The sequence below is a fragment of the Peromyscus leucopus genome, chromosome 5 (assembly GCF_004664715.2).
Source record: "Peromyscus leucopus breed LL Stock chromosome 5, UCI_PerLeu_2.1, whole genome shotgun sequence".
In the NCBI taxonomy this organism is placed as follows: Eukaryota; Metazoa; Chordata; class Mammalia; order Rodentia; family Cricetidae; genus Peromyscus; species Peromyscus leucopus.
Window position 1 is genome coordinate 132,861,275 of NC_051067.1, and position 21,347 is coordinate 132,882,621.

Genomic DNA, 21,347 nt, shown 5'->3' on the forward strand with positions numbered 1-21,347 from the left:
AGATTTCATTTTCCTTTCAGCCTTTGTATTTCTTAAAATTGAGTTACAAGGAAGTATATTATTATCTGGTGCAAACACCAGTAAATATCATGCCTCATGAAACTACAGAATAGCTTAAAATAGAAGCATGCGACATTATCATTTGACATTGTTGTCAGTTGGGTGTATGGTTTATCGTATTTATGCATATTAATTTATCTATAATTTGAATGATTTCATATATTTTGGAGAAACCTCAATAATATTAGAATTGGTGAAGCACTTTCTGCAAAGGCACAAGGACCTGAGTTCAGATCCCCAGCACGCACATATAAAGCCAAGCAGGGCTGCGCATATCTGTCCCCTCCAACAGGGGATCCCTGCTGCTGGCTGGCCCACCAGGCTAGCCAAGTCGGGAGCTCCATGCACAGTGATGCCCTGACTCAAAAAATGAGGTCAGGAGTGATAAAAGCAGACACCTGGCCTGGACCTCTGTCTCTGTCTGTCTCTGTCTCTGTCTCTGTCTCTGTCTCTCTCTCTCTCTCTCTCTCTCACACACACACACACACACACACACACACACACACACACACACACACACACGGAGGAGGAGGAGGAGGAGGAGGAGGAGGAGGAGGAAGAGAGAGACTGTAGCAACAGCCTCTGGTGTCCTTCCTTTGTCATTATATCTTTCACAGCTATTTTTTGATGCCTAAAAGGATATGTGCCAGCACACATTTCTGGAGAATAAATGTGTATTTAAAATTCCCAGGCAATTCTCTCCACCCCAGCCTCCAACCCCACATGGTTTAGCACTAAAAAGCCTGTTTTATATATACAAACTCTGTTTCTTGGTTTCCTAATGCACACCAGACACCTTGCATTTCTAATTCGTGGCTATCAGTAATTAAGACCTAGACCAGACACTTCTCATATATTTCATAAGGCACAATGACATATTCACAGACTCCAGACATGCTTAAGTGTGCCTGCATTTGCAAACAGATGTTTATTTGCCTTGTCTTCTGGGGAACTGGGTCTGGTCTTTATTAAGCTGTGGTCTTCCCTAGCCCACCCCTCTGATGCATATCACCTCTGCATTCTAAATACAACTGTGCACATACATAGTGAGCTACATTCCTACAGCACTCATAAAACTGGCATGTGCATTGACATTACAGAAGACCCCATTAGCATGGAGAAGGGAGCACTCTTGGGACTTTGGGAACATTTTCTTTTCACACAGCCTGATATCTGATTTTTGTGGAGTTTGTTTGGCTGTTTGTTTGACATGGTCTCATGTAGCTCAGGCTGGCCTTCAACTCTTTGGGATGACCTTGAATTTCTGATCTTGCTGCTTCTGTCTTTCATTTGCTGTGACTGCAGGCATGTACCATCACAGTCTATGAGGTGCTGGGAACTGAATCCAAGGACTTGTGTGTGCTAGGTTAACACTGAGCTATAACTACACCCTAGATCCTTAGTATTTCTTAATTCCTTGACTGAGTAAGTCTGCTATTGGAAGGAAACATGGGACTTCACCCACACTTCTTAACTTAGCAGTATTCTAGGCACAGAACTGTGGGAATACCAGAGCTGGTTTTCCAGCAGAGTTGAATGTCCCAGCCACTGGCTTTCTGGAGTTCTCCAGCCAGGTCACTTGTCCAGTGCTTGCCTCAGAAAACAAAACAAAGCCTTTGCCTAGAGAAGACACCCTAAGAGAGATAATATGTATTTCCTTTCTTTGTAAAACTGCTATTAAACATGCTAAGGAAGCTGGTTTGAATGCTAAGTCATAAGGAGAGTGGTTGTGGAAGAAAGAGGAGGTCACCACAAGAGCAAGGACTCAGAAAGAAGGTGGGCACAGCAAAAGAGGCAAAGCAAAAGGAAAAACAACAATTCCACACTCCACTGAGAAAAGTCGTATATCTATTCTTGCCACAAATCCATCAGGTTTACAATTGTCAAGATATGCTGACATACTTTTGCTGTTTCCCCGTTGGAGAATGGAACAAACCCTGTCATAGCCACATGCTTCTAATCCTGTGGTCCCCAGCTCCCTGGCACCTGCTGTTGGAAATTGGCTCAGTATGTAGTTGGTCTTGTGCCACACGGTGGCCAGGTGTGTGATCGACAAAACTCACCCTAGCTTTGCCAGAAGCACACAGACTCAGAAAATCCTCCTGTGATGTTTTGTCTCACAGCAGTCTGTGAGGATGCCGTGAAAGAGAGCTAGCACAGACTCTGTAGTTTGTTTTCCCACACAACAGTCCAGAGATGCCTCAGTAGTGGTGCAGCATGTTTTGAATGCCCTGGAGTTAGTCTCAGATTCCTAGTATGGCATAGTTCTTGTCTGTTTTCATGGTTCCCAATTCCCCGAGCAATCAGCACCATAACTGGTGGTGGGAAAACCAGCTGTCAGTGCAGCAAACTCACTTGGTGACTCTCCCGGGGTGGCATGCAAGTGACCTCAGTGTATTCAAAAGACGACCAGACTGTGATTTAGGAAAGGAGCATTTGTATTCAATCTTGCCCACTCACTTAATTTAAGTGTTGGGAGAAGGTAATGGCTGTTGGTTTGTTTCTGGTTTTGTTTTCAGTGTTATGTGTGTGTGTGAGGGCATACTCTGTGTGTATCAGGTGCAGTCTCTCTCTCTCTCTCTCTCTCTCTCTCTCTCTCTCTCTCTCTCTCTCTCTCTCTGTGTGTGTGTGTGTGTGTGTGTGTGTGTGTGTGTGTGTAGGGGGGATGTGCAGTTGAGAACCTAGAGTGTCATTCCTCAGGTCCTACACATTCCCACTTTTGAGACAGTGTCTCTTGTTGACCTGGAGCTTCATGGGTAAGCTGGCATTGTTGGTCAGGGAGCCCTGGAATCCATCTGCATCGATGTCTCCAGCAGTGGGATTACAGCTGTCTACTGCTGATGTTTTTATGTGAGATGTGGGCATTGGACTCAGGTCCTTGTCTCTGTGTAGCAAGCACTCTACCTACTGAGCCATCCCCAGACTTACTTGGGACCGTTCTTTGTAAATCTTAGTCTGCCTTCTGCATCAGTCACCTCTGCATTCTTTGTTAGTGAAAACAGTAGTTCTGTATGAACTCGCTTAATAGGTGAATGAATGATACAGATAGAAAGAGGATTTGAGGGGACTGGTTGGATGGCTCAGTGGTTTGTAGATGAATTTCTAAATAGTCTTATTAAATAAAAAACATGGAGACAGATATAAAAGTGAAAGCCTGGAAGAGATCAGGCAAATAGAGAAAGCTACAGCTAACCTTACCTCACTAACTCCGCAGCTTCCAAATGCAAGATACTTCCTGTCTACCCATGCCTAGATGCCTTGCTGTTCTGCCATCTGATTTGCTCTCTCTATTCAGCTACATCACTTCCTCTTCTTGCCCAGCTCTGTCACTTCCTGTCTGTCTGTACAGACCTCCAGACCTCCATGGTTAACTAGTGTTGGAATTCTAAGGCATGTGCCACCACACCTGGCTCTGTTTCCAGTGTGGCCTTGAACACACAGAGATCCTGCCGCCTAAGTGATAGGATTAAAGGCATGTGCTAACACTGCATGGCTTCTGTGTTGTGGCTTGCTTTTTCCTCTGATCTCCAGGCAAGCTTTATTTATTAAAGCACAAATAAAATATCACCACGTTTACCCTTTTTTGTATAATAAAAAAATAAAGTTATAACAAACATAAGAAAAACTATATATAATAAGTACAATGACTATATACAATATATACAAGCAATAAATACATCAACAATGTCTAGTCCATTTGTGTTTGACAAATTCAGTGAAAATATTCCACTATCTATCCTATTTTTATGAGTCTAAAATGTACCTAATTCACTTTCTATCCTATCTTGTATTACCAACAGAAAACTATCTTATAATGCCTTTCAAACTTATTCACTTAACACCCCTTAGTGAGTTTCTTTTCTGAATCTCTTAACAGGGAAAACTGTAACTACAACTATCTAATCTTCAAATCCCTCAGAGACCTGAGAAGGAAATAAGATTACCTAGTAAAACAGGAAGTGCAAACAAGAAACTTCCAAAAAATGTGAGTTATGACAGAAACAACCAGTTTCCTGTACAGTCACCTTTGGTTTCTCTACAATGTTGGGGTATTATCTTCAGCCCACAGGCTTAGCATATCTGACAGACTCATTTATGAAGCAGAATGTCTACAAGGCCTACAACTCTATCCCACATTCGGTGCGAGTATTCCATGTACCAGATAAACTTGAATTCCACCACTGTCCTGTCATGATTCAGGATTTTAAATTCTGGAAATTGCTGGTGTTTTTGGAATTCCGTTTCCCATTCTTCTTGACTTGTAGGTATCTTCATCTCCTTTATTAAATGACAGTCTACCATTGAGAGGCCAGACTCTGTCAGCCTAATTATTCCTCCAAGAATAACTGTTCCAGCTACTGTTCTACTACACACCAGAAGCCATTGGTCCACTGCCTGCTCAGCTGCCTTTGAAAGAAGAAGCACTGTACCTTTTCCAGAATACAAAGCCACTTCAGTGATGGCGCCATATTGTCCTGGAAGATGCCTGTTGCCAAAGCTGCAACCACACTTGTCTTGGCAAGGATCATCAGTCTCTCCCCTTTTGTGTGTGTGTGTGTGTGTGTGTGTGTGTGTGTGTGTGTTCTGCTTGTCCATTTTGGACAGCATACTGTCATCAGTCAATGTGAGGGTACTTTTTTGCCCAGTGGCTAACTTTTGCCACAATGAAAGTTAACTCCATGTGCAGTTTCTTCAATGCCCATATCTTTTCTGAAGTAGATTGGTGCTGCCAGGAGCAGACATGTCTTATGGTCATATATATATAAATAATAATAAATAATAAGATAATAAAAATACCTTAAATGCCATATTCTGTAGATCTCTGAAGGGTTTGAAGATGACCTGTCTAAAATATATCTCTGACCTTGAAAACATACCTAGTATGACTACAAGTTCAACTGTAATGTCTAACTACTAACTTTAATTTCTTTATATCCTCATAGTTGGTAATAATAACATTCAAGAGTTAGCAAATTGCATTACATTGTTAAATGAACTGTTGAGCTAAGTCAATATATATACAAAGTTTATGTCTGAGGATATGTTACTTTGGAAAAGAGGTTCTGATTTTGTTTCCACAGAAGATAAGAACCTGTGGATTCCTTCCAGGCTAATATGGTTTAATCAAGAAAGACCCCCTGAGAGGCCCAGATGATCCAACATCAAAAACAGCTTCAAGACAACTGGCTCAGAGAATGCAGCATCACAGACTACTCTAATCAGGACTTGACCCATAATTCTTAATTTTCTCAGGATCCCCATTAGATTGCCAGGACCCTCATCCAGCAGGAAGTAGTATGAGAAACTATGCTTAAATTCCCAAAATATTGTTTATGAACGACTATTTTTATTTAAAGCAGGATGATTATAAATGCAATCAGTTTTTAAAAAAGTAAAGGGGGTGGTGTAGATATGATAGGATGAAAGGGTAGATTAATGAACCTACTTTTGAAGAGCAACAACTTGTTTAAAAATGTTCTACATTGCTATGGATTTTAGTTTATTGATACAAATTGACAGTTGATATTGTTATACTATATATATTCTACTCTCATTTAAGGTATTATGTTTATGTAACTCATTTAAATTGTAATGGATAATTAAGAAACACAGATTAATAATTAGTCTTCTATGATAGTCAAACTTATAGTCATGTTAAGTTTTCTAGGTATACATAGATATAATTCAGTTAGGTAGGTAATCTTCAAATACTTCAAAGACCTACAGAATATGGCATTTAAATGTTCTAAAAACTTAGACTTTCTGGACAATGAGACACATCTGCTCCTGACAGCACTGATTTACCTCAAAGAGAAAGATGGGCATCTAAGACACTCCATGCGGAGTTTATCTTCTTGGTTAAAATAGCCATTTGGGAAAGAAACTGTTCTTGCCTGGACTACTTGACAAGATGTTGTATCGACTGGACATGCAAGACCCATAGGAAGGTGACCACTGAACTTCGCAAGGTGAGATGGTCCTTCAGGTCCCTGCTTCACAGAAGAAGCTGCCAGACATTCTACAGGACACAGAGAGAAGCGGTTGTGAGGCTCTAGGCCTGTAGGCTGAAGATGGATGCCCCAAAGTTATAGAGGAACTCTGGATGACTGTTCAGGCAGCCAGATATTTCTGTCATTTCCAGAATTTTGGGAGTTCCTTACAATGCATTTCCTGTTTACTTAGGTAATATTATATCCTTCTGAGGTCTTTGATGCAGTTAAAGACTAGATAGTTATAATTATAATTTTCCTTGGTTATGATAAAGGATAAATTAGATATGAAACTTTAAACTCACAAATATAGGATAGATAATAAAATATTTTCTTTAATTTTGCCAAATACAAATAGACTAGATATTGTAACTGTAATTCTTGCTTGATAACTGTTTTGTTATATGTAATTTTACTGTATTAAAGTTAAAACCTTCCTTTTTGATTAGAAAGAAAAGGGGAAGTGCTGTGGGATATCTTTCTGTGTGCTGTGAATATGTGATGCTCTGATTGGTTGATAAATAAAGCTGTTTGGCCAATGGTGAGGCAGAATAAGGTTAGGTGGGACATTCCAACTAGAGAGAGAGGAAGGAGAAAGGCAGAGTTGAGGAGACTCTGCTAGCCCCTACCAGAAAAACCAAGATGTAAAGTACCGGTAAGCCACAAGCCATGTGGCAAAGCATAGATTTTTAGAAATGGGTTAATTTGAGATGTAAGAGCTAGCTAGTGAGAAACCTGAGCCATTAGGCCATGTAGTTTGATATAGTAGTCATTGTATTGTAGTTAATATAAGCCTCTGTGTGTTGATTTGGGTCTGAGGAGCTGCAGGACTAGGCAGGACACAGGAAAACTTCCAGCTACAGTGGTTAACAGTGCTTGCCACTCTTGCACAGGACCTACATCTGGTTCCCAACACCCACATCAGGCAGTTCACAGCCCCCTATAGCTCTATCTCCAGGGGAGTCACATCCTCCTCTGGTCTCTGTGGGCATGTGCACTCACACACCCACCCAAACCCACAATCTACATATAGACACCCACATATATGTGAGATTAAAAATAAAATATGTCTTTTTAAGTCTTTAAAAAAAAAGAAAGAGGATGACTCTCATGGAAAAATACAGTCTGGCCCTATGTAGCTTAGGACACCTACTGAGGTCTAGGAACATGTATATAGCCAGTATTTATTACTGGAGCTCCAGATTTTATTAAATGAGTTAGACCTGCAATTCTAATTTTACTTATTTACTTTTATTATTTTATATGCATACATATGCAGGTACACAGATGGGGAGAAGGAGTCAACTGCAGGTGTTCTTCCTTGGTTGCTATGCACTTCATTTTTGGAAACAGGATATCTCACTAAATCTAGAGATCACAAATTGTCTTCCCACTGGTTTCCATCTCCGTCTGCAATGCTTGGATGCAGAGATGGTGCAGCCCTGGGGTACATTCCTCTTGGTATATACATTCATCCCAGGGTTTGTTGAAAGGTTCTGTGAATCCACAAGGGAAGCACTATGGGGCACTTATTTTTCCCTCATAACACTTCCATCTTTTTTTAACTTTATTTGTTTAATTGTGTGTATGTGTGGGTAGGTGTGTGTGTGTGTGTGTGTGTGTCTGTCTGTCTGTCTGTCTGTCTGTGCATGCATATGTGTGTGTCTGTCTGTCTGTCTGTGCACGCATATGTGTGTGTGTGTGTGTGTGTCTGTCTGTCTGTCTATGTGTGCATAAATGTAAATGTGCCATGGCATGTGTATGAAGGTCAGAGGATGACCCATAGGAGCCAGTTTTCTCCTTCCACCTTGTGGGTCCAGGGATTTAAACTCAGGTCCTCAGGTTTGGTGGCAACAGCCTTTCCCCACTGAGCCATATCACTGGGTGAGGACTAGACAGGCTGTTTCTGTTCCAACCCAGACTTGTTTTTACCAGAGTCAGCAGTTCAGCAGTGTTTTTACTGTTAACAAATTAGAACTGTTCTAATCAAGAATTACAAGAGTTATCCTTTCCTAAAACATGTAAGAATCTTTCCTTTATCTGTATAGTATAAAAGACTTAAGACCCCATGATCAAAACCAGCCAAAGTATCAAATCGAAAGCATTGCTGTAAAGAAATGTCTACAAAGCAGTGTTGACTTAGATCTTTGCACAGCATTCTACTCGCATGATGGTGGTGTTTAAAACCTGAGCCCCACACAGGCAGGACTCCTGTTGCATCGTTGAGTGACATCCCCAGCACACCTCGGACGTCTGTGTTTATTTATAAAGATATTTGGACAATTAGTCTTGAAGCTCTGGTGGTTATTATCTCCTTACATAATTTTCATTTATAGCCATTTAGCATGTTCTTCTACTTTATAAGTTCTTATGAGTACACTGTTTTTCCAGAGCCTTTAAAGCTACTAAAATATAGATTGTATCGCTTTAATTAGTAATGTGTTTGCCAAACTCCTGCAAGATCATCTCTCCCTTGCCAGTTCTTCTTTGTGATGCAAACGAGGTAGAGTTGATGGCTGTGCAGTGTTGGAATCTGGGTCTTTCATCAGGAGTGTGAATGGATTACAGCTTAACAGTCAGCAGAGTAAAGGGAGAAGTTGGAAATTGAGTGTTACCTGCGAGTGGCAGGGAAGATAGGTGTGCCTACTTGTGTCCGACGGGCGCATTTTCGATTCATAAAGGAGTGAGAATGAAGGGAAGGAAACGTGTTGACAAGTGTTTCTCATTCTCTGAAATCCCAGTGATGCTCACACTCTTGTCTGAGCAAGCCACGCTTGTGTTAATGACAACTTCAGAAAAGAACAGACCAAATTTGTTTGGTGAAAAGAAATTAGCTTAGGGTGGAAGTCTACCAATCTCATGGAACTGGTTCTTCTTTTCACTACGTTTTGCTGAAGTTGGCTCCTTGGAAAAGATATAGAATACTATTCAATGGGAAATAATAACTACTAGTGCTTCAAAATCAAGTGCAAAGTTGCATGCATGCAGAGTTTTGAATCTGAAAATAGACTATTGTTTCACAGAAGAAAATGTGTTCAAGAAAAAAACATATTCAAAGGATATGGTTCAGTATGTGAAGTGCTTGCCTTGGTTGTTATACATTTAATTTTTGGAGACAGACTATCTCACTAAACCTAGAGCTCACAAATTGTCTTTGCACTGGTTTCCATCTCTGTTTCCTTCAGAACTCATGAGAGAGAGAAAAAAAAGCTTGTCCTAAGTATGTGTGTTCAATCACACACACACACACACACACACACACACACACACACACACACATCATATTCAAAATGTTATAATCAATACTTTAAAAGCATAGATAAAGCACCTTGAGACTCTCTGACAGTAACAGGAGATCAAAGTGGAGACTCATAGGTAAAAATATGCATCAATGAATAACCTAGAGTCATCAAGTGAGCTGGGAGAGCAGGTTGGGAAAACGGTGGTAGACACAGGAATACTGACTTCTCCTGGCTCACTGCTCTGTTCCCTCCCAAGGAAGACACAATCTCATGCTCCACCATTGCTAGGTTCTATTTTGAATCTCTTGTAAAAAATGGATGTCCTGTGCTTTCTTGTGAGAATGTTCTCCCTTAGTTTGTTGAGTTACATAGTCACAAATTAACCCTGACATTCATATACTCCAACTCTCAACACACTGTGTTTGCTGAGCTTGGTGGAGACCAGGGAGCAGCAGAGGGGGTTCCACAGCCTCTAATATGATTCTCACCCCCTTTCCCACTTTTCTTTTCTGTTTTCTCCTCTCTCCCTCTTCTTGTTTCCTTTCTTCTTTTTTCCTTCCTTCCCTCTTCAGGTTCTTACACATTTCAGGCTAACTTCTAACTTGATATGCAACTCAAGATGACCTTGAACTTGTGATCCTCCTGCCCTCACCTCCTGAGTGCTGAAGTTACAGACAAGTACCATCAAGCCACAGCACTAGGCATGAAGCCCAGGACTCTGGACATGCGGGGCAAACACTATCAAAGCAAGTACGTACCCAGCCTCTCCTATTACATTATCTTTCTGAGAATCTGAAGCAAGAAATTCCTGTCTTCAGCATCAACATTTGCACATCTCTCTTAGACATTAGATATAAAGAACACTGTGAACCACAAATCATGTGAGAGCAACCCTTTCTTGTTTTATTTGGGGCTGTGACACTCACAGCCACATTTGTGACCACCACGACGCTGGTGGATGAGCCACAGCTAGTCCATTCTGATTTATGCTTTCCAGTTTCTGAGATGTGACATATTGCACCACATCTAAATTCCCACTTCCACATACAATCACTAGATATGAGATTGTGGAGCAGCCCATTCACTCACCAGGCCCTTCATTGTGCTAACACCCTGACTGTAGACCTCTCATGAACTTCACCCCCAAATGACCTTTACTAATGAGTGGAAGGATTCACTTCAAACCCGCTTTATGAAAGTTTTTGTCTCATACATGATATTTATGTTTCCTTTTAACCGCTCAAAGATGTCTGCTCCCCTGGAAGAGCCCCTCGGCACTTGCTCAGAGAGCGCTAATGTAGTGGTGAGTGTTATACCACTCTACAGTTTATAAGCTTTCCATGTGTGCTCCCTTATTCATCCCCCAGAGTCAGGGAAAGATGTCACCAGTCCCACTTCTAATGAAGATGCCTCAAGGACTGAGAACCTAAACTCATAGAACATACAGGCTACAGACTCCCTCACCCTGACTTGGGTGCAGCTTAATCCCCAAAGAACAAATGTCCCCTCCTTCTCCTCGCTGTAGGAGATCAGGCCATGGCTGGTACTGTTTGGGGATGTGGTTGTCAAAGCAGGTAAAAGCATTCAATGTTGCTAATTTTTTTTTAAATTCTTTATTGTTGATGTGGAGGGCACGGTGTGTGGATATGAGTCTCCATGTCGTGGAGGGAATGGGGGAATCAGAGGGCAGCTCTGCAGTCACTTCTCTCAGGAGAACTCGGGTCACCAGGCTGGTGCAGCACGTTCCTTTACCTGCCGGGCCATGCCATCAGCCCTGCTGCTGCAATGATGCTTTACTACTGCATACACAGCGCCAGTTCCAATGCAGGAATGAAGCCATGAAATTACAGAGCTGGGGGAAATGGTAGGCCTATAGTTCCTCTGTAGGATGAATTGTCTATTTGTTTAACTATATGAAGTCTTAGGTTTCCTTGTGACATTCTCTCTTCCCTGCCAACCCCTGCCATCTTGTACCTTTCATTCCCAAAGCCTCTTTCTAGCTGTCCTGCCACAGGGCCCTATTGCCTCTGTTGGCTGAACATCTCTTTGTTCTCTCAGGACCTCCTTTCTACTCTCATAGTCAATACACCCCCACTCACACAAATACACATACACATGAAAAACTAGGACAGAATGACTTTTTAAGTCAGTGTCACCATGCTTGGTAGCTGAGCAGTGGGAAAGCATCTTGCAGGTTATACCAGGGGCTGGAAGGTTCCTGGAATTTATCTAAGCTGTGAAAGATGTAGACGTGATGTAGAAGATGGCAGGAGGGTGTTCAGAACAGCAGTCCAGGTTACTTCCACCTCGGGGACTTCATACTGCCCTGGTCATCAGGTGCTCCGTGGCTTCCAAACCACAGTGGCCATGCGGTCAGAGACCCCCAGAGCTTCACTGGCCAGGGTGATTACAACTCCAGATCGATCAGGTTCTAGCCAACCACGCCTTGCACTAAGCAGCCCTGTGAGCCCCTGCCCTGCTGGGAGGAGTGATGCATTATTTAACAGCAGCTGATCAATAGAAAACAGGTCTCCCCTTTGTTACAGTGCTATCGATGGGCTGCTTCTCCTGTTTAATTTTTTATTATTTTGCATTGATTTATGAAACTCAATTCTGTGTCTTACTTTTCTTCCATCAGTAACTGTGAGTTAAGCTCTACCTGACCAGAAATCTAACATCCTTCTTGAATCACAAATTACTGACTTAATTAAGGAACAATTAGTTGAAAGTTTTGTTTAAAAAGAAAAAAAAAAACATTGGACTCTGCTCTAATCAAACTTAATGAGTGAAGCATGTTAAATGCAAGATTTGAGGGAGCTTGTGTAGAGAAAAATCTGAAAAGGGAAGATGCTGCGCGAATGTGTTTCTGGGGTAGGTTGCCAAAATTTCCCATTTAGCCTGGTGGACATGGGGAATTCGGACACCTCGGCTAGCACTAATAAGGGTCTGTCCTGTGAGCCAGCCATGTGAAGGGGGAACCGGCTGCTTAGTCTTTTTTTGCTTTTCTTCTTCCTTCCGTTTTTGTTTTGTTGTTGTTTTAATCCTCACTGAGTTGTCTAGGATAAAACGTTAATGGCTGCTACATTAGTCACTGCTACACTTGAGTGCTGGCCTCTGATTCTGACAAGGTTGAACTAAACACTTCTTACATGTGCAGTATGAGGGTAGCCAGTGTGGGTCTGTATCCGGATACATGTGTGCCCTGTAACAAGAGCTGGGTGTGGGCCTGAATCCGGGTACACGTTGAGTGTGATAGGCAGGCATAGGCTCGCATCCGGGTACAGTACGTGTGTGCAGTATGTGTGTGAGCCTGTTTGTGCTGCTCCTGGGGGTGCAAGCAAAGCTGAAGAGAACACAAGTTCTGTTCAACTCGGAGAGAGAGTTGGGGGTCTACTGTAAAGTGATAACAACAAGATTGGATTTCTAGATAATTCATAAAAGCCAAAGAGCTTTATTTTGGGTTAGTTCTGCTCAATTTATTTGTTAAAAAATAAATGCTGGTTTATTGCAAGATTTCTGTAGTTTACAAATAGAAAGAAAATTTGAGTTGTCCCTAGTCATACTTGTCAGGTAATAGCTGTTCTACTGTTGACACTTTGGTGTGCACAGCCAACAATTCATTCTCTCTTTTCTCCCCACAGTTAATCAACCCAGACTGTTCACAGTAAGAATTATACAAACAGTGTCCAACACTACATCATCCTGCACAGAGTAACAAAACCCAGGTCATAATTTATTTCAGCATCTTTGTTTTTTGTTTTTGTTGTTTTTTTTTTAAAGATTTATTTATTTATTATGTATACAGTGTTCTACCTGCATGTACCCCTGCAGGACAGAAGATCTCATTACGGATGGTTGTGAGCCACCATGTGGTTGCTGGGAATTGAACTCAGGACCTCTGGAGGAGCAGTCAGTGCTCTTAACCTCTAAACCATCTCTCCAGCCCAGCATCTTTGTTTTTATGACCCTTCTCTATGACACTTCCTTCTTCAGCATGGGCTTCCAACAGGAACACCAAATTATCTTTCCTTTAGATGTTAACAGGAAAAAAAAAATGTAGCTCATTTCAAGGGAAACACTGTTGTTGCTACTAATTCATTAATGAATTAGTAAATTCTTCATTTGGAAGCCAATTTTTTAAATGCAAATAATTAAAAACAAACCCGAAATAGAAGTACATGGTATGCATGGATGGAGAACAGGAAGCTGGGAGGCCTAGACTGAAAAATCAAAATAAAGTAGCCCCAAGAGAGGAAAGACCTTCTAAAGGAAGAATTTCCAGCTAAAGTTGTGTAGCTCCACCCGAGAGTGTCTTTCTTCACTTCCACTCTGCAGTACTCAACATATATGAAGTCCGATAACATGTCAGCACCAGAGCTGGATGCTGGTTTCATGAGGAGCCCCTAAGCATACACAGTGTTTTAACATTTTCCTCTCAGACCTCAGGTTGATTCCAGCTCAAGTAACTTATCTTTGTAATGTCTCTGCATTTGAAACTCAGCAAAAGTTCTTCTTCCTGCTTAAAGGTGTCAGTATAAGTCATGCTAAGTCCCATCTGGGGTGACAATAAGTGACTAGAAGACCATCTAGGGGAGGAACATGGTCTCGGATACCACGTGGGATGGTTTCTGTTCTCACAGGATTTCAGTCTCCTGGGACAGAGGCTGTGTAACCTCACCAGTCTCTGCCCTGCATGCCTAGCCTGGACAAGTAGCCTCAAGGCATCTACTCATAGTCATTACTGATAAACTATGGTGAACTCACCAATCATTATCCACACAGTTCCCTTGTCTTCAGGGCCTTGTGCAAGTCCCATACCCTAGTGAGATGAAACCTGAGCTCCATGCTTCACCATACATTCTGTCCGCAGTTGCCACAGCAGCAGCTGCTATTTCTGGTTTTCCTCCTTGTTGTCAATGCTCTTCTTTCTTCTTATCTTTCCTTCTTGCTGTCATCTGACGTCACTTTCTGTGTCACTTGACTTTATGGGCACTTGATGTACAATGCTTTCCAGTATTCCAGTATTCCAAGGTACTCCAAGATGAGACGTGGAGCTCTTTCCCATTGTTCATTTTGGGTTTCCTGTCAAGACTGTGCTGTGTGACTTCCCTGGTCAGCTGTGACCAGATATGTCTATTCCCACAAGATAAGGCATTCCATCTAAGGATGGCTTAGTGAACCAGTGAGGTTTCTGGGGTTACTTGTAAGAGCACTGCAGATAAGGGGAGGGGTTGCTTACGAGAGCATGAATGACTCAAAGGTAGCTACATCACTGACAAGCCCATCCCAAAAGAGGTGAAGACTCATGAAAGCTCCAGTCCTGGCTCTCCTTCATAGCTTCTAGACAGTTCCAACAGTTTCTCTTTTCTTTAGCTATTCTTACCACTAATATAACCTTGGGAAAGGGGCTTGTGAATCTTGTAAGTTTCAGGAACATCTAGAACTTTGCGGGTTTTGTTTACTTCCTGAGCCTCTGGAGCTTCCTTCCTGCATCCAGGAAAGAATGGGTTCAATGCATAGGACATAGATACCCAACAACCTCAGTGAGTAAATTTTGGACATTTTTTTATTTGTTGATGCTATTTGTTACATTGGATTAACATTACCTTGAGTTTTCTCTGTCCTGGAGCAATTTCTCTCAGAATTTTCCTGAATTCTGGGTCTGGATGTTGTGAGCCTCTATGCTCTGTGGGTAGGATCATTCCTGGCCAAGACAAATTGCCTCTTCAAGAGTCCAGTGGGAAAGGTAGCCACAGGTGGACAGCAGAGCTGTTTCTGGAATTTCCTTTCTGCTCCCTCACTCCATGTACCCTCTTCTGGAAGGATCATTCTTAGGCTTCACAGGACACAGAGGGACTTCTTGCTAACAGAGGGGCTGGCGTCGGGACTTCAGCTTTCCTACTGTTGTCCATGCTGTGACCGTTCTAGATAGGCTGTAAGTGACCACAAATGCTTCCCATTGAGGAGGAATCCCAGCTGTGACATTAGACTTAGACCAAAGCAAGACACTACAAATATAAATAAAGAGAAGGTGACGTGGAATGGTCAGTCCAACACACATGTTCATCCTGGGTGTCAGGAGTCTACCATGCTCTGGACACCAATCATCTTCACTTCTGGTTGAAAATCATCTTAGCTATTAAAGCATGCCTATTATGTACCAAATAAAAACAACTATCTTGGACACACACACACACACACACACACACACACACACACACACACATCATATCTTAATTGGCAGAAAAGTTGAGACTTCAGTAAGATCAATGCCCAAAGTCAGTTACAGTTTTACTAGGAGGGGCTGAGGAGATGGTTCAGTCGGCAAAGTGACTGGTGAGCAAGCATGAGAACCGGAGTTCACCCTCCAGCTCCCACATAACACAACCAGGGTGGCACCATGTACCTGTAATCCCAGTTTAAGAGAGGCAGATCCAGGAGAACCGCTCGAGCTCACTGCCCAGCCACTGTAGCTGAATTGCTGAGCCCTGGGTACCAGTGAGAAACCTTTCCTTAAAAAACTAAGATGATGGTGCTAGACAAATAACACTTGAGGCTGACCTCTGGCCTGCACATACATGTGCCCACACGTGCACATAAAATTTGAAGAATAAAATGAACACAAGGGAACGGACTGGGGGCCACAGAATGTGATTCAAGTATGGCTATCTTCAGAAATGCCATCTGTACTACCACCAGAAATGATTTCTTGAGGTAAAGCCCAGAGGCTAGAGCAATTAGTTAGCATGCCCGAGACCATTTAGTTCTGCTCCCAGGAAGAAGAGGGGGGGGTGAACACCTCTCCACTGCTCCTGATTCAGATTCTTAGAGTTCCCATAACATTTCAAATATGCCCAGATCAGCTTTCATGATTTCCCTCTTCACCATCAGACGATAACACACACCATGCATAGGCCTCATGCTTTCCTTCTTCACACAGTCGGGCCCTAAGGGAGTGAAGTAGAGAAAGAACACCCAGGTATGTGTAGTGATCAGGGACTGCAGTGTGAGCATCTCCTCCAGGCATCCCATCACCATCTTGGAATAGAGAGAACCTCGGCCTGGTAGCCATGACAACAAAGTAGACAGAATAATGCAGAGGTCGTTAGGTCTAAGATGAAGGCAAAGAGCTGGTAACACTCTCTAGTAGAAGAAGGAGAGGGAAAGACACAGAACCCTCACCTCAGATTCCAGCCTTTTCTCCTTCCCACCCCACTCTCCCAGCTGCAAAGGATCTTGGGAGAGGCTGCTGTATAGGAAGGAAAAGGTGAACTAAGGGAGGACTCCATGATGCAGAGTCCATGAGCTCATCATCCATGATGGGGTAGGACTTTGAGAGGATGCAGCTATTTGGTTGGGGTCTTGTAGCTAACCCTTCACCCACACTCTTGTAAGTTACCTCCCTCCCCTGCACTTCTTCTGTGTGTAACCTCTCCTCCATGGTCTTACAACTAGTCCCTCGCCTATGCTCTTCTCAATAACCCTTCACCCACACTCTTTCCACCCCTCACCCCATGTCACTGTAACTAATCTCTCACCCATACTCCTGTGACAAACCCTTTAACCTTGATCCTGTAAGTAACTCCCCACCCATGCTTCTGTAAGTAACCTCGATAAACTCATGGGTTCACCAAATTAGACTTGCACAGACAATTCAGCCTGTCTCTAGTACTCAACCTGGGATAAATGTGTTTATTTACATTTCCCCAGAGAAGTTAAAACAGCATCTGGTGTATCCCAAATATGGTTTACTTTAAAATAAAGGGTAGAGGTGGGAGTTAGTGTGGAATTAAATAGGATGCTTAGAGAAGTGAGAACACTCCAGGTTAGAGTGCACACTTGTAATCTGGATGCTTGAGGTAGGCTTTTAACTCTGGCCTCTCCTAACCCTTATTATATACCTACCAAATCCTGTACCCAGGACTATTCAGGGACCTAACCACCTTGTGCCCCATCTGTCTGTCAACCTGAGGATGTTTATGAGAATGGGTGTGTGTGACACTTTGAAAAGTACATGGCACAGAGTTTGTGTTCAGGCATGACCATTAATATTAAAGATAGCACTTCTGTTTATAGAGTTTAGTCTGCTTATCAAAAATCTTTGGCTTTATAGTTGTTCCTCATTGGCTTTGACTTGCTCTATGTTTTAAGTTGAATACATTCAAGATTGTAAAAGCTCTTGCAATCACTCACTTTGAACTTCCTATTTTAGTAGGAGAAAATAAGGCTCAAATGGGTGAATACCTTGGTGACCTCCACATAACCCTGTCTGTTCTCAGCACTCAGTGGCTGATAGGGAGGAGAGGAACCCACCTGTAGACAGCTAACTGAGACTCAATCCATTGCAAATCATCTGGGTTTTCTTGAAAATGTCAACTGTCTATCTGTTCAGTCAACATCCTAGCTGTCACAATCTATGACTATCAAGACTATTGCTAGCGACGTTAAAAGGAGAAATTGTCAGGTCTGGGAAGATGACTAAGTCAGGAGAGTCATTGTCCTTCAAGCATGAAGACCTGGGTTCAGTCCCAAGAGCCATGGCAGCAGCTGGTGTGGTGTATTTGTAATCTCAGTGCTGGGGTGAGGGTAGTTAACTGGATCCCTAGAGTGCACTGGCCACCAAGAATAGCCTAACTGAAAAGTTCTGAACAAATGAGAACCCCATATCAAAAAATAAATTGAATGGATCCTAAGAAATGACACCTTGAGAACTTGTCTGGAAATCTAGCAGAGGAACACAAGCTACTCATATAACCTTGACACAAGACCAGGCCCCTTCTATTCAGTGAAAGTTGTCCTCTTCCACCTAATATGAAGCTTCAGGAGAGATGCACATGAGACAGTGTGGGCAGAAGGAGACACAGATCAGCCAGATCACCTGGCGATCAGTACAGTAATAAATAGTATAGCAAGGTTGTTCTCACACCGGTGGTAAAAATGGTGGAGAGGCTCAAGTTAGGGAGGAGGAGGGAGGTATAAGTCAGGAGGATGGTAAATAACAGTAAGGATGTTTAAAGAAGTCATAAAGATTCATACTACTAACTGTCTATCTAAAAATACCTACAGTACATGTAAGTCAACTTATACGTAAATAGTCTAAATGAAAGTATCCCATTTGGGCTGATGAAGATCCTCTCAAGAGCCACAGACTATCTAACAAAAACCCCAACAATGATCATGAGAAGCCCTCTTCTGAGTTGTTGGTCAGGTTATCTGAGAGTCTCCCTAGAGATTATTGGCTATTATTGTTGCCCTTTGTTGCACTCAGAGGTAGAAAGTCAGTCCTTATTGTTGGAGACTTCTATGTATTCTGACAGTGTGCCTAGAGGACCTGAGCTGGAGCTGATCTGAAAGCCTCCTCCATGAGAACTAGCTCTCAGGGTACCAGGAGACACCATGCAAGCTTTCAAGAAAGAGAAGTTACCAAGAGTCCTACCCTATTATACACCTATAAACCACAGCAATAACAGCATGGCACAGCATGACAACCCCAAGGATGCAGTAGTGGCATACATACCTTGGTGGCCACCAACAACTCTCTGATTGTATTTAAGGTCCAGTTAACATGAGGGAAATTATGCCTGATACTGGAAACCTAGCCAACTTGGAAGAAAACATACAACCATTACAGTCTAAATAGTTGTCCTTATATCCACGGGTAAATGTAGTTTAGTTCTTACCCCTAAAAAAAAAAAAAAGAAAAGAAAAGCAAACAAACAAAAACACTTTTCTTTTCCACAAATGGGGACCATTACAGAAAACCACAAGCAATCAAAACGCAGAGTTGTGGAGCCCAGTCCCAACTGACATTTCGCAACACAACTCCTGCCCCTAAGTCTCAGAGGTCATTGTGGAAGAAGAATGGTAAGATTGCAAAAGCCAGGAGAACAGGAAGTGTGCTGCGAGGTTGTGTTTCCCAGAAACATCCGAGAGGCTATACCAATAAAGTCTCAACAACATGGCTAAACATGACCTTAAAAAGGGAGAGCATTGACAGACATGCTAACGTGGAATGAGGAAAGCTCACAAGGCCTCAACCTTAACAAAGAACTACAGGCAATTGAGGAACGCAGAGAGTGGGGGAAATAGTCCTCCCCAGAGAGCACACCGATTGGTTATCTAGTAGCAAATGATCAGTCTGAAAAACACGGCATATATATGAGGAGTGATAAGGTTGCATTTTTATAATTAAGAACATGCGTGTTCCTGCTCACACACAAACACACACATATATATATACACATATGTATATAATGTGTGTATGTATATATGTATATATATTACACAATAATACACACACACATTTATGTCTAGCAACAATTAAAGAAAAAGAAGCCGTGAATTTGAAAGAGAATAGGAATGGGGACACATGGGACAACTTGGAAGGTGGAAAGGGAAGAGGGAAAATGATGTAATTATATTATAATCCCCCAAATTTAAAAAATAAAATAATTTTATAAAGTAATGACACCTTACTCTGTCCTTGGCACATGTACTCATGGGTGTTCAAGCACGCATTCCCGTGCACATGCATACACACACACACACACACACACACACACACACATGAAATCGCAATTATATCACACAAAAGGCCAGGTGGTGGTGACACACGCCTTTAATCCTAGCACTCAAGAGATAGAGCCAGGCAGCTCTCTGTGAGTTCGAGGCCAGCCTGGACTACAGAGCGAGATCTAAGACAAGCACCAAAACTACACAGAGAAACCCTGTCTCAAAAATAAATAAATAAATAAATACATAAATAAAAAACAGTCACTCTTCATGCTCCTGGACAGTTGATCTGATGCATGGACTTGCTGTGGCTATAACTTTCTAAATGGGTTTGAATTTATGGAGCTCAGGACTGACAACCAGGAATTTCCTTTCTGTTACCTCTCTTCATTGGGAAATTTGTCCTCAGTCTTTTGAACTTAGCCACCTAAAGTTTCTTATTCAGATCTTTGTTAATGACAGTGTCAACTGTTTACAACTAATGTGCTATTTCCCAGTTTTTATACTGTAATGGCTTCCTCTATTCTTCCGTATATGTGTGTATATTTCCATATACACACAGGTATGTCATAGACATGCGTACACTCGCACATTCTGTTTCTTCTTCAGAGGCAAAAACAGCTTTATTGCTTTACCATATATACCACTAGTTATGAGAACTTTTTGAAGCCTTTTTCCTCTTACAGGTATTGATGTAACCAACCTTCTTATTAAATAAGAAACACAGAAACAATGCGAAAGAGAAAGCCGAGAGGTCAGAGCTCAGAGCCAAAATCTCACCCTTCCGCCTGCGGTGTCCCAGCCTCCCGAATGAGAGCCCTATTTCCTGACTGTTCGTCTATTTAAAGAGACAGAACAAGCCACAGCTATCTCACCTCACCAGTTCCTCAGCTGGTCCTGTTTCCTCAGACTGGAAGCTTCTGTGTCCTCATCCCAATAGCTCTCAGCTGAACTGTGTTGCTCCAAAGCCTGAAAACTTAACCAGCCAAATGCTTCTAGTTTCTGGGTCTCACGCCTTATATATCTTTTTGCTTTATATCACCACTCCCTGGGATTAAAGGCTGGCTTTCTGGGATTAAAGGAGTGTGTCACCACCATGCTTGGCTATTTCCAATGTGGCCTTGAACTCACAGAGATCCAGAGGGATTTCTATCTCTGGAATGCTAGGATTAAAGGCGTGTGCCACCACCGCCACACTCTTGCTATGGCTCTAATAGCTCTGACCCCCGGGCAACTTTATTTATTAACATACAATCAAAATCACATTTCAGTATAATTAAATTACCACCACATACAGGTTATATGTTTTCTTGTCTGTTATACCATACTTTTGCATGCTATAACATTTTACATGATAAAGTTTAGCAGTATGCAAATTTGACCATCTAACATTTAAATTATCTAGGACTTCTGTCATGCATGTCAAATTTCATGTTCATGTTGTAGGCAGAAGGAACTTTGAAAAAGCTGTTTTTATGGTATAGTAAAAACAACTCTGTGTGTATGTGTATGTGTATGTGTATGTGTATGTGTATGTGTATGT